Genomic DNA, 14,040 nt, shown 5'->3' with positions numbered 1-14,040 from the left:
GAAAGCCGGTCGAGTAAAATGTCAAATCATATCGAGCGGGTGAAGAGCTGTGCAACATTTCTGGAACGATGACGGTACAGGGGAAGGATGAGTTTTCTTCGATAACTTGGTTTTCAATTGGGTCCTAAAGCTATACCAGTTTTATATATCATTTGAAAAGGCCGCGTTTTCTGAGCAAAACATGATTTTTAAAAAATGTTTATCGTTTTCCTTCGATTTTTAAATGAAGAATAAAAAACTGCTCGAAAGGTCTTAGATGACGTTTCGCCCATGTACACGCTCGTGAAAAGTAACACGGCGAATGAATTAGTTTTTATTCAATTTCATAAGTTGCATGGAAACGTCAAAAAATGAATACCGCATTTGGTGATTCTGTGTAATTTTTACGCTGATTTTAGATTAATCTAGAATAACTCATTTTTGAATTTACCACTATAACTCAATGTTGAGTACTAAGCATGAAAAAACGACGCCGTTATTTGACACGAGTGAAAAGGCGGCACCATGATTCAACATTTGTGCGCCATTATTTAGCCTTTGCGGCCGTGTTATCTGTTCTTGTGGCTGTTTGAGTGATTCTAAAAAATGAGAAAATCGCCGAGAAGGTGGTCACGGACATTTTAAAAAGCTTTAAGGTACACATATAAACTTTTTTCATTATTCATTCTAAGGAACCAAAAGTTTTCAGGTTGTTCGTGTCATCAGGAAATTTGTGGGAGAGTAAAATATCAAGTGATTATGCATCACAAAAAAGAGCAAAATATACTTAAAAAATAAATATAATCAGACACCGTTCAGATAGAATGTAACCTAAGTTTTGTTTTGTTCTGACTGTTACTGGCACAAACCTCTCTTTCTACGCTAACATCACATTCAAAACTGAGTGGTTTTCCATTCTTAAACTGAGTACTTTTAAATTCTGAAAATGGTTAGTCCTAAATTCAAAAATGAATATTTTTCTATTCAAAAACTTGATAGTTCCAAAATCTAAATCGGTGTAGGTTTTAATTTCAAAACTGAGTAGTTTTAAATTCAATAAATGGATAATTTTGTACACATAAACTGATATTTTTTAAGAACTAAATGAGTTTTATTAAACACAAAAAATGAGTTCAATTGGATACATCATTCTGAATAATAAATACACAGTATTTGCCCATACTATGGTTACACAATTTTGAATAGCAACAGAGTTACTCAATTTTCGTGTTGTTCCACTTTTTATGGAAATGAATTGTTTTCTAATCATTTTTGAATTCATTTTAGGGAGCGTGTACGGTATATGAAAGAACTGTCATTTAGGGCATTTCGAGCAGTTTTTTATTCTTCATTTAAAAATCGAAGGTAAACGACAAACATTTTTTAAAAAATCACGTTTTGTTCAGAAAATTACACTTTTCCAGCTGATATATAAAAATCAGAAAACCGTTTGAAACTTTAAGACCCCATTGAAAAATTCTTAAGGCCCAAACACAATTAAACTGAACGGCTAAACGTTGCGGCTGCATTTTAGGCAATTTGACAGATAGCCTGTAAATTTTCTGTAAAATTAACGTCAATGCAACGTAAATGTGTCCATTGTGCTTGGGCCTTTAGATCAATGGATCATTGGCAGTGGTGGGCACCATTCCGCTAATTCGCTAATTAGCGACGCTAAAATTCGGTTAGCGATTTAGTGATTTCGCTAATTTTTGAGCTGGGTAGCGAAACTGTTAGCGTCGCTAAAATTTTGGCCTTCGAAACGCTAATCGCTAATTCGCTAAATTTTGTAGAGAAGCGACAATAGAAATATTTAGAAAAACTGTGAATTGCTGATGGCGTACGTAAATTGCTTCGAAAGATGAACATACTTTACTGTGAAAGTTACTTTTGTCAGTTTTTTTACCCTAGAATGGAGTTCCAGTTATCGTACAAGCCACAGGAGCATTTTGAAGAACAAGCACAAGGTCTAGATTGAATTTTTGGCACACCAAGAACTTTGGTAAATTGAAACTATGACAACGTTGGTTTTACTTTTTCGATTCAGATAATAATTGAATTTTTATGAAAACATTCCTAAGAGTATCTATTTTCCATGCAAGCTAAATAACTTTTATTATTCTTGTTTTTACAAAATCAAATATGAATACCGTTTCGTGAACCTCTTACTGGAAATAGCTTTAAAAAGTGATTGTTTTCGTTTGTTTAACCAAAACAGATCAAAGTGGTCCAAATCTTATAAAACACGAGCAATAAATATAGCGATATGACTATTTACATATTAAAAAGTTAGCGATTAGCGAAAATTCCGCTAATGTGGGTTTAGCGTTTAGCGATTATCGAGCTAAATTTTTCGGTTAGCGGTGCCCACCACTGATCATTGGATTCTATTGAACTGAAACCAGTTCAATGACAATTTGCAATGAACTGGTTTTAGTTCAATGGAAATATCCAATCAACTAATAGTCTGACAACCTCCACTATATGTCGAATCGATCCGTCATTACCGCTTATGGAGATATAGCACCGTCTGTAAGTTGAACTAAACACAGTAGGGGTCTTCACATCGAGCTCGTATACGAATACCCAGCCGTAAACTGTGTATCTTCCATCACTCGTCAATGGAGGTGAGTATTTTTACGGCTGGGTATTTGTTTACGAGCTTGACATGAATACCCATAGTATTATTAGAAACGGTATTCCGGTAAACACGTTTGGTTTTCGACTTCTCAGTTTACGGAACAATGGTAAACGAGAGCGTTTTCAAGTAGTATTGAACATTTATTTTAATCTTTTGGACAGAATAATTTTTCCAAAAACATGGAAACCTACCAAAACATGTATTAGCCTAAAATAAAAATACTACAGTTATTCTAGTGACCGGGTTGTTGTCAGCTATATTTGAAATAAATTTGGAATCATTTATTTTTCAGTCATTTCGCTTATTTTAGAAGGTTTTTCAGACGTGTTGAGCATATGTCAAGAACCTTTCAAGGTTATCGGGTAAAATTGGGCTAATTGAAAATCATTTTTTATAAACTTCAATTTACCGCCTTGAGGCTCTTCCAACTAAGCTGTGAGCCTAGCTGTAAGCTCAATTAGGGATCAGTTTTGTTTTAAATTGCATCCATCTGGGGAACTTCTTTAAGCCAAGTTTGAAATCAATTTTTGTTCTGTTCTTTTCTTTCATTTAGAAGAAATCATATCTTTTTTGCCTTTTCCTCTCGTGAGAATTCCTTTATTGATTTGAGCCAAATATTATGCCTTGTTCAGACTATGCTGGATATCATCTGATATCGCCAGATGATATCGGATATCACTTCGAGCGTTCACACTGCAGTGAGCTGATATGATTTGACATTTACTTTGGTAATTGAAAATAGAAGAAAAAAATAGTAGGAGGGTGGTATCCAAGACACGACCGCATAGTTGACGTAGGACTACAATAATGTTATATTTTTATTTTGAAGCTATGTTTGATTTGAGCTCGTTTTACTTTTGTAGTTTGCTTGATTTATTTTAACCAATTTGAGCTCAACATCTTCCAAAAGAAAAGTACACTAAGCTTTTTACGCGGTTTTTTTACGCGGGTTTTTTTACGCGGCTTTTTTACGCGGATTCCGGAATTTACGCGGTTATTTTTACGCGGATTCCGGAATTTACGCGGTATTTTTTTTTGCCCGGATTTCGGTTCCCCTTCACTCGGAATGCAAAATTAACAATGGTTTTTTTTACGCGGATTCCGGAATTTACGCGTTTTTTTTACGCGGATTCCTGAATTTACGCGTTTTTTACGTGGATTCCGGAATTTACGCGGCACGTATCCCCCGCGTAAAAAGCGACATTAGTGTATTTTGGTTCGAGTGGTAATATCAAGTATCTAGGTCGTCAGCTCAAATTCATCAAGCGACACTCCAAACCACTTTGAACTGAAACTAGTTCATTAGTGGCCATTTCTACTGTTAAGGTCGTCTTTGACCAATCAAAAAGTCAAAAAAATCATGAAAAAAGAACCGTTCATTTTTGGCATGGTTCGATTTTGGCAACAGAAAAAATTCTGGCGTGTTGCCAAAATCGAACGGGGTCTGTATTTTGATTATTTCTTTGCAGCACTCTATCTTAAAAGAAAAAATATTCTCTTTAACATTCACAATGGTCCAGAAACCAAATTTAGGGGGAGATTTGGGTCTAGAGCTCTATAGCAATGTTTTAGAGAAAAACTTTTTTTTACAAAGTTACTCAAAATTATTGGAGCTATAATTTGTAGAACAAGGTTTTCTATCTACAAAAATAAAAAAGTTAGATACTTGATAGCATCGAAAATTTTGGTCATCCTAAAATACTCCTATAGAGCTCTAGACCCAAATTTCTCCCTGAATTTGGTTTCTGGACCGTTGATGAATACCTTTCATTCTGATGCAGCGAATTTTCTTCATTACTCGAAAAGGCAACCTTCTATAAAATATTTAATTGAGTACGATTTAGTAGAAATTAAACTTCCTTCTATATCTATTCGTCTTGTTGAAGTTGGCTCACTCACCGATCACAAAGCGGCAAAAATGTCACATAAATTTTTTTCCTGCAGTTACAAGCTCGTGGAAAAAATATCGATAACGAAGTACAGTTTTAGTTGAAAATAAATATTCTGTAGAAAATTTGAAATTGACATAGAATTCTATTAACATGTTAACATTCAATTCAGGTCAATTTCAACATTTTATCAGTATACAGAATCAATCAGAAACAAATTTGATCAGTTTCAAGATACCAAAGAACAACGAAGATACCATATTTGAAAGTCATATGTCCGTTATCTTCGAAAATAAACTGGGCTAGAGTGATGCACGACATTAGCCTCAGCAATTAATGTTTGCATAGCGTTGTTCAATTACAAGTAAGGTTATGGAGAGTAATATTTTCTTGCAAATGTTAATTCAAAAAATTTCAATTGAAAAATACAAATACTAATGTCAAAACTCTAATATCAAGATGAAATGAATTTGGTTTTTCTCTATACCGCCACCGCGGGATGCAACTAGTATTGTCATATTGGACTAAATTCATTTAACTAGTAAAATATAATCATCAGTACAGCTCGTTTAACTACCTATTCAAAGATCTGTACGGAGCATTTTGGTTTTCTATTGTCTTTTTAATACTCTATATTCCGTTGTTTAAATAAATCTGAAAAAAACAGAGTGTAGAGTTCAAAAATAAACAACGCATTGTTGTCTCCGGCGGCGCAGCCTATTTTACGGCACCCGAAAAATCATATTGAATTCTGATATTTGCTGCAATACGAAACAAGAAGAAGAAGAAGACAATTCAAACGGCAATTCGATTGTGTTCCACGCCCCACTGTGCGTCAACAGCGGCAATATAGTTTTCACTTGGCTTGACTGCACATAAATGAATATCGAGTTTTTCTGCACTGATAGACGACGAGTAACCAGCACTCTGTTCATACATTGCTCGGTGTAGTAGGTATTGTTGCTTGTGCCATCATATTCTCCTTCAAGACATCAGTTTCATTAACATTAACACATATATTAACAGCAGAACGTAATACTGTCTGACAGTGGAGGTGGTTACGAACTTTCCGAAAAAGCTTCACCTTCAAGACATCAAAATAGTCTAGGCTCATGGAAGCTAACATTAGTTGACCTATTGGGACGGGGAGATTCTGTCTGTTGTTGTGGTCTGTCTGTTGGTGTCTATTCATGAAGTCTGTGCCAGGCGTGCTCGCATATGATTGGTACATTGTTGGTGAAAGTTCGACCTTGAAACTTTTATTCAATTTTCACTGTTTAACAATGAAGTGATAAAGAAAATTGAAGAATCACAAAATTGTCCATCATTTTATCAATCCAACGATATATTGACTATTGTGATCCATCATGTGGTTACATCAGTATAACCGTTTAAAATCTTTCATTCCGACGTTACATCATGGTTTTAGTTTTCGCGGAATGTGTCTCGATATAGTGCGGTTAGACGTAGTCCTACGTCAACAAAAACAGGTCAAAGCTAAAACAAGACAACAAGAGCAATGGGATTATGATATAGAGATGTCAGCTAGTTGGCTTGCACAAACGTGAACTCTCATATGCAATCGTCAACATGTGCGGGATGAAAGTAGCAAAAATATTTCCATCCTTTTTTCTCGCCTGCAACGCGAATTGCGAAATTTGTAGGGTTGCGTCGAATGTCTGTTGGCCGTGTTGCCAACTGCTGGAAATGTGGTTATTATTGGTTTTCGAACATGATACCCGCGATAGCATGTAGCCGAGGTGATATCCGTTGACAGCTCGATTGTATGGGATATCAGGTAATATGGATGGTGATATGACCTCGATAGCACGAATCGCCGTGAACGGGGCAATTAATCATTTTGTTTAGTTTTGTTTTTTTCTGGATTCCTAGTTGGCTTTATCCGTTTCTCCAGACTAGTTTTCAATATAGGGGCCATCCATTAACGATGCCACGCAAAATTTGAATAAAATCGACTTCCCCCTTCTTTCTTATCACAAACCGTCAAAGCTTCCTTAAACTCCTTGGTTAAAATTAACTAAAAACAACACAATGTGTAGAAAATTAATTTAATTCAAATCCATTTAATTTGAAATTCGTATAATTTGACTGAAAGAATAAGAAAGGTCTAAGGGTTCTGTTGACTGACGTAAGCAGAGAGGTTCACAAATTTCGAACACGCATTATAGCAATCGCCATTATGGTGCGCAAAAAGCTGGATAATGCGCGTTCGTAATTTGTGAACCTCTCTGCTCATGTCAGATTCGTGATTTCTGCAGTTATGGCAACATTAATCTTGCCAGATTTATTGTTCTCCTTGCGAAATACAAAAGAGTCAAACTGACGTAAGCAGAGTTGTCAAAAGGGTATGTACACATATTACGATTTTTTCATTATAGACCTTTTTACGTACTAATGTGTTAGTGCCATTAGTTGAGGAAAATATTTACAAATGGCTGTTTTGTTTGCAATGCTATGTTTTAGCAACTGGAAAAATATTCAGTTGAACACTCATTATGTGTTTTAAATTTGTTTCTGAATAAATGTTTTCATTCGTGATCAGAAATCGGAAAAAGCTGCTGAACATAATCGACAAAAAATGGTAAAAAAGTGATAAAACTCGAAGCAACGAGATGCGATGATTTACAGTGTGGAGGAAACAAAAGCACCTTTACACGGATTTACACGTTTACTAGTGTGCGTAGGTGAAAAGTCACTTAGCTCTATCCAGCCTTTACGCACCATAATGGCGGTCGCTATAATGCGTGTTCGTAATATGCGAACCTCTCTGCTTACGTCAGATTTGCGATTCCTGAAAAATTGGCGACACAAATGTTGCCAAATATGTTTTTCTTTTGATAAATTGTATGAAGACTTCAAAGAGTTGTCAAAAGGGTGGGTAATTTATTATGAACTTCGCATTATAGCGTCCGCCATTATGGCGCGTAAAAAGCTGGATAGCGTCCGCCATTATGGCGTGTAAAAAGATGAATACATAGGTGAGAAAGAAGAAAACACTCGTCTGTAAAATAGCAAAAACCATTTCTCAGACAATTAAAAAAAATTGCATTAATTTTTAATTTTTCTTACCATCAGAATCGTTTTTAGTATTTTTGCTTTTTTTTCTTATAATATATTTTTAGTTATAGTCATTGACGTATCTACGGGGGGGTTATAGCCTTCCCTAGGATTTCTCTAACCCTTTCTAGAGTTGATCATACCATTACTAATTTTGCTTCTCAAAATTGTACAGTTGGCGGACATTTTTCCGAATCGTGCAAAGTTCTGTTCTCCTGATTGCAATTAACTCTCTAGTGCCCAAAGTTAATTTTCAGACGGTCTTCGAAAAAATAACTTTGAAAAAATCGAAACGAAAAAATCAGTATGATTTATAAACATATTTTAAGTATTGATTTAAGCTTTTTAGATGTGTAACTGAAAAGTTCGTCTGAAGGCGGCACTGGGCACTAAAAGGTCAAAGGAATCGCCGATTCCGATAAGTGATTTTTTGTCGGCTTCTTTCAGCTACTGCTGCAGTGCCGAAATCGCATCCCACGAGAATGACAGAGAGTAAAAAAACTTACTATACCGTTTTTGTATGTTATTCTCCCTCTAGGATTATGCCTTATGAATGTTTTCAGCATAAACTTTTGTATGCTTTTTTTTTTACTTTTTAGATACCTTTCAAATTGTTTTGAGGTTGTTTCAGGAAAAATTTTTGCTCGTAGTTTTCGGTGTTTTCCTGATGTAAGGTAGAGGAAATGCTTCGCCAACCCACCTCTTTGGAATCGTGTCATGTTTCAAGAGCTAACATCTCAACATATGTGTAAACGAGATAGCATATCACCGCCTCTTTTCATACATTTTAGGAGCGACTGATCAACGACCATGTGCCGTGGGACTGACACGATGGTCCCCAGACGAAACAGGGGATTGGGCAAGGCCCAACAAGCAGCCTCGGAAAACAACATGTTACAAACAATGGAGAGATAATACGAATCGGAACAATCGGCATAGACATAGGAAACGAAATAAAGACTACGATTGAAAACTTGGGACATGTAACTGCAAATCGATCTGCTTTCCAGGATGCGACAGGATAATCTACGATGAGCTACAACCACGCAACTCCGAAGTCGTAGCGAGCTGGGAACCGGTTTCATGATACATAGTCGATCAACGCAAGAATGTGCAGATTGAAGATAAAGGCCGGTTCTTCGACTACATCAACGTGCACTGCCCACATGAAGGAAGACCCGACGTCGAAGAGAAAGCGTCCTACGCGCAACTGGAGCAGTTCTACGATAGCTGCCCGTGACAGGACGGGAAAGTCGTCATTGGGGACATGAACGCTCAGATAGGGGTAATTGGGCCAGATAGCGTGCTCGCCGTGTATAATGATAACGGCCATTGGTGCATGAGCTTTGCAGCCTCCCGGGGTATGGTAGTCCAAATCTACCAACCGCACCTACCGCAGTACGAATATAGATTCGGACCACTACTACTAGCTCTGTGCATGCGCTTGAAACTCTCAACGGTGTATAACACCCGCCGAAGTCGAACGCAACGACCAAATATTGAGTAACTGTGGAACGCAGGGGTTATACAAAAATACGCGCAACAACTGGAGGCTGCGTTACCCAGCTTGGCGTAGCTATTCTTGAAAGTACCACTGATGTAGCGCTATAAGGTAAAAGGGCCCCGAATCATAGAAATGACTGGTTTGCCGGCGAATGCAAATAGTTAGTCGAGAAGAAGAACGCAACACCGTACACCATACGAGAGCAAACGTGGAACGATATCGGCGGTACCAAAACAGCCAAAGCTCAGTCCTCCGAAGGCAGAAGCGAGGGCTGAGATCGCGTTGTGATGGAAGAGCTGTACCAACGACACTCGGTAGTTCTGCGAGAAGCTGAACAGTTCCCTTAAAGGCTAAGTGTCCTCTACGGCCTGCTAGGAGCTGCTTGAGGAGCCAATCTATCGTCCACACCGCTAAGGTTATGAGGTTGCGATGGGCTGGGCATGTTGTAAGGATGTCGAAAAACAGTCCGGTATTGATGGTTCTTGAAACCAATCCACCAGGGACGAGACTGAAAGGTGCACAGTGGTTAAGGCGGATCGATCAGGCGGAAGGCGATCTACGGACAGGGTTGCCACATTTAAATCTGTGTATTCCCTTGAAAAAATCTGAACATCTGTATCTGGAATAAAAATACCTGTAAAAAAAATCTGTGTTGTTCAAACACAAAGAACTTTGTGTTTTTTGAGTTTTTATGGTACATAAACCAAATTTTCAGTTTAAAACGTGTGAGGAGTTAAAACTATGTTCAATTTGCTCAATATTTAATGGAATAAAATTTGGATTTTTTTTAAAAATTAATGTCAATTTCGAAAAATCTGTGAATCTGTACTTTTCGACGAAAATTGGTATATCTGTATATACAGATTCTGTACCGTTTCTTCGGCCAAAAATCTGTAAAATACAGATTAATCTGTACATGTGGCATCCCTGCCTACGGACCCCACTCATACTGCAAAGGCCAGTTTACGGCTGTACGCTAATAGCGAATTTCTTTATTCCACCAGCTCACCTCGTTTTGACCTGGAAGCAACCTAACTGCTGTCAAATTCCTTTCCTTTTTCGCTAGATTTTGACCCAGTATTGACCTGGCGTGCTGCCCGGAGCGCACTGTAAAATTTGTCAGCTTCAACCCAACCGCCGCACGTGCTTAGTTCGTAAACAATTATCTGGCATCTCTTTCTTACTTGCGTCGTAAACCGCATTGTCGTTTATTTATTCCTCGACAGAATTGCCCTGCCGCAGTGGAAAATAGAGATTTGCTATAAGGTATAGCAAGTGAAGTAATATAAAATATATACATTTTGCAAAGAATTTGATGAACTGAAATAGAAATTATATAGGGTATCGGCTCTATTATTGTCAGGTTTTACCTATTATCGTTAGGGGGTGAATGATTTCCAAGATCGTTAATTTCTTGCATGATGATTCTTCATAATGCAGAGTACCTCCCTGCATGACTTCATTAACTCCCCGGACGATAATTGGTAAAACCTGACGATACTAGAGCCGATACCCTATTTTTGCTTTCTGTGTAAGATGTTTTTAATATTAGTTAACGATTGTCCACTGGGAGGACGAAGGGGTCTAAAATAAGGTGTTTTGTGTTCACGTGGAATCTACTATACAGTCATGGAGAAAATAATAAATACACTGGCAGTTTTAGGTAATTTTCCATATTTTGGGCACTGGTTTTATTTGTTATATGATGTTATGTTACATCATTACGCTCTGCAGACACTCTTTTTCAGAGCGGAACGGAGAAATAACTGGAATTTTTCTGTGTCGGTGATTCAGAAAATTTCTTGTGTGAGTTAGTGTTTTTTAAGGTGGCGAAAAAAATAAATACACTATTGAAATATATATACAAAACATTCCAAATAAGCTTTATTTATCTACATATCGTTAGCAAAGTGACCTTTTATGTTACAAAACTCGCTTTCAATATGTTGTGGCTTGTCGTTTGTTTTGTAAAACCATATTCAATCTACGGGTATGATTACCACCAGTTTTTTACGAGTAGAAGCTGGACTTGCAATTCCCGCTGCCTGTACGACGTTCCATAAGTCTGTTTCATGTTTTAGATGATGCTTTGCAACCCAGACTTACACAATTTTCCATAGAATTTCTAAATGAATTTAAATTAAGAGACTGCGCTGGCCAAACTAATAATTTTATATTCTCGTTTAAAAATCATCTTCGTGTTTCCAACACTGTATGCTTAGGATCGTTATACTGCCTAAAGATCCAGCAAAGTGGCATATTTTCTTCGGTATACGGAAGCAAAATGGACCACCTAGGTACATAGGAATTTTAACTCTACTTCAAAAACGACACATTTTGGCAAGAACTGAATTTCCTAAAAAGTTCTTAGGCTAGGGGGCAACTAAATGGCACATCGTGTCTTGGTAGGATGAGTCGAAATTTAACCTTTTTGGTCCAAACGGTCAGCAGCTGGTGGGAAGACCGGTAAACATTGCCTTCAACGCACATTGAACCAAGAAAATAGTCAAATTTGGAAGTGACCACAAAATGGTGTGGAACTGTTTTCTGATGCTGGTGTGGAACCCATTCATTTTATAACGTAGACAATGAATACTAATGTACTATGTAGATATTTTAAGTAGCGTGATGCTTCCGTATGCCAAAGAAAACATGCCTCTCCGTTGGAGGGTAACGATCCTTAACATACAGCATTGAAAACTTGAAGATGGTTTTCAAAGGAAAATATAAAATTGTTGGATTGGCCAGCATAGTCTCCTAACTTTATCCGTATCAAAAATCTATGGAAGATTGTTAAGTTCTACGTTGCAAAGCATAATCTAAAGAATGAAACAGTCTTATGGAACGACGTACAGGCAGCGTGAAATGCTAGCCCAGCTTCTACTCGTGAAAAACTGGTGGTAATCATACCACGAAGATTGAATATGGTTTTACCAAACAAACGACAAGCCACAACATATTGAAAGCGAGTTTTGTAACATAAAAGGTCACTTTGCTAACGATATGTAGATAAATAAAGCTTATTTGGAATGTTTTGTATATATATTTCAATAGTGTATTTATTTTTTTCGCCACCGTAAAAAGCACTAACTCACGCAAAAAATTTTCGGAATCACCGACACAGAAAAATTTCAGTTATTTCTCTGTTCCTCTCTGAAAGAGAGTGTCTGCAGATCGTAATGATGTAACATATAACATCATATAACAACTAAAATCAGTGCCTAAAATATGGAAAATTAACCAAAACTGCAAGTGTATTTATTATTTTCTCCATCTACTATATAAAAATGGAATTCCGTAACGCTTGATCTTATTGATATTTTTCCCTCAGTATCTGACGTGTACAATAATCATTACCATTTTAAATCATTCTAAATCAAAAATAATAAGCGGTGATATGTAGGTTTTTTAACAAGAAAATGTTCGCTGATGTTCAGGAAAGTCATTTGAGAAAAAATAATAGGTATCTAGTTACTAAAACTTGAGATATTATTCACAAAACTACGTAAAACATGCAAAATTATGACTTTCTGTGCTAAATTTGCCTCTAAATCAAAATTCAAAGCGATGACACATGATTCTTTTTTCCCTAAAATGTTTGTTAATGTTCGGGGAAGACATTCGAGAAAAAATTATTGGTATCTGATTACTAAAACTTGAGATATTATCCACAAAACTACGTGAAACATGCAAAATTATGACTTTTTATACTTAATTCGTCTCCAAATCAAAATTCAAAGCGATGACATGTGATTCTTTTTTCATTAAAATGTTCATTAAAATGTAAAGACATTTGAGAAAAAATAACAGGTATCTAATTACTAAAACTTGAGATATTCACGAAACTACGTAAAACCTGCAAAATTATGACTTTCTGTGCTAAATTTGCCTCTAAATCAAAATTCAAAGCGTTGACATATGATTTTTTTTTCACTAAACTGTTTGGTTATGTCCAGGAAAGACATGTGTGGAAAAATAATCAGTATCTGATCACTAAAACTTCAGATATTATTCACAAAACTACGTGAACATGCAAAATTATGACTTTTTATACTTAATCCGTCTCCAAATCAAAATTCAAAGCGATGACATTTGATTCTCTTTTTATTGAAATGTTCGTTGATGTTTAAGAAAGGCATTTGAGAAAAAATAACAGGTATCTAATCACTAAAACTTGAAATATTATTCACGAAACTACGTAAAACATGCAAAATTATGTGCTAAATTTGCATCTAAATCAAAATACAAAGCGATGAAATATGAATCTTTTTTCACTTAAATGTTTGTTAATGTTCAGGAGAGCCATTTGAGGAAAAATAATTAGTATCTGATCACTAAAACTTGAGATATTATTCACAAAACTACGTAAAACATGCGAAATTATGACTTTTTATATTTAATTCGTCTCCAAATCAGAACTCAAAGCGATGATATGTGATTCTTTTTTCATTAAAGTGTTCGTTGATGTTTAAGAAATACATTTGAGAAAAAATAACAGGTATCTGTTTGGTAATCAAACTCGAGATATTCTTCACAAAACTACGTGAAACATGCAAATTCATGTCTTTTATGCTGATTATTTGAAATTTAAATATTTTCCACAAAACCACATGAAAATGCAAAACTATAATATTTTAGGCTCAATTTGTCTCTAAATCCGAATTCAAAGCGATGACACTGGATTTTTTTTTAATAAAATGTTTGTTGATATTCAGGAATGACATTCGAGAAGAATAAATGGTTATCTGATAACCGAAAATAGAGATATTATTCACAAAACTAAGTAAAACATGCAATATCATAAATATTTTGATTCAAAGCTATTATATATGATTTTTTTTCCATTGAAATGTTTGTTTATGTTCAGGAAAGACTTTTGAGTAAAAATAACAGATTTTTGATTACTTAAAATTGAGATTTTTATTATTATTCACAACACTACGTTTAAC

This window comes from Wyeomyia smithii, chromosome 2 (assembly GCF_029784165.1).
Source record: "Wyeomyia smithii strain HCP4-BCI-WySm-NY-G18 chromosome 2, ASM2978416v1, whole genome shotgun sequence".
Classification (NCBI taxonomy): domain Eukaryota; kingdom Metazoa; phylum Arthropoda; class Insecta; order Diptera; family Culicidae; genus Wyeomyia; species Wyeomyia smithii.
This window is presented reverse-complemented; position numbering follows the sequence as displayed.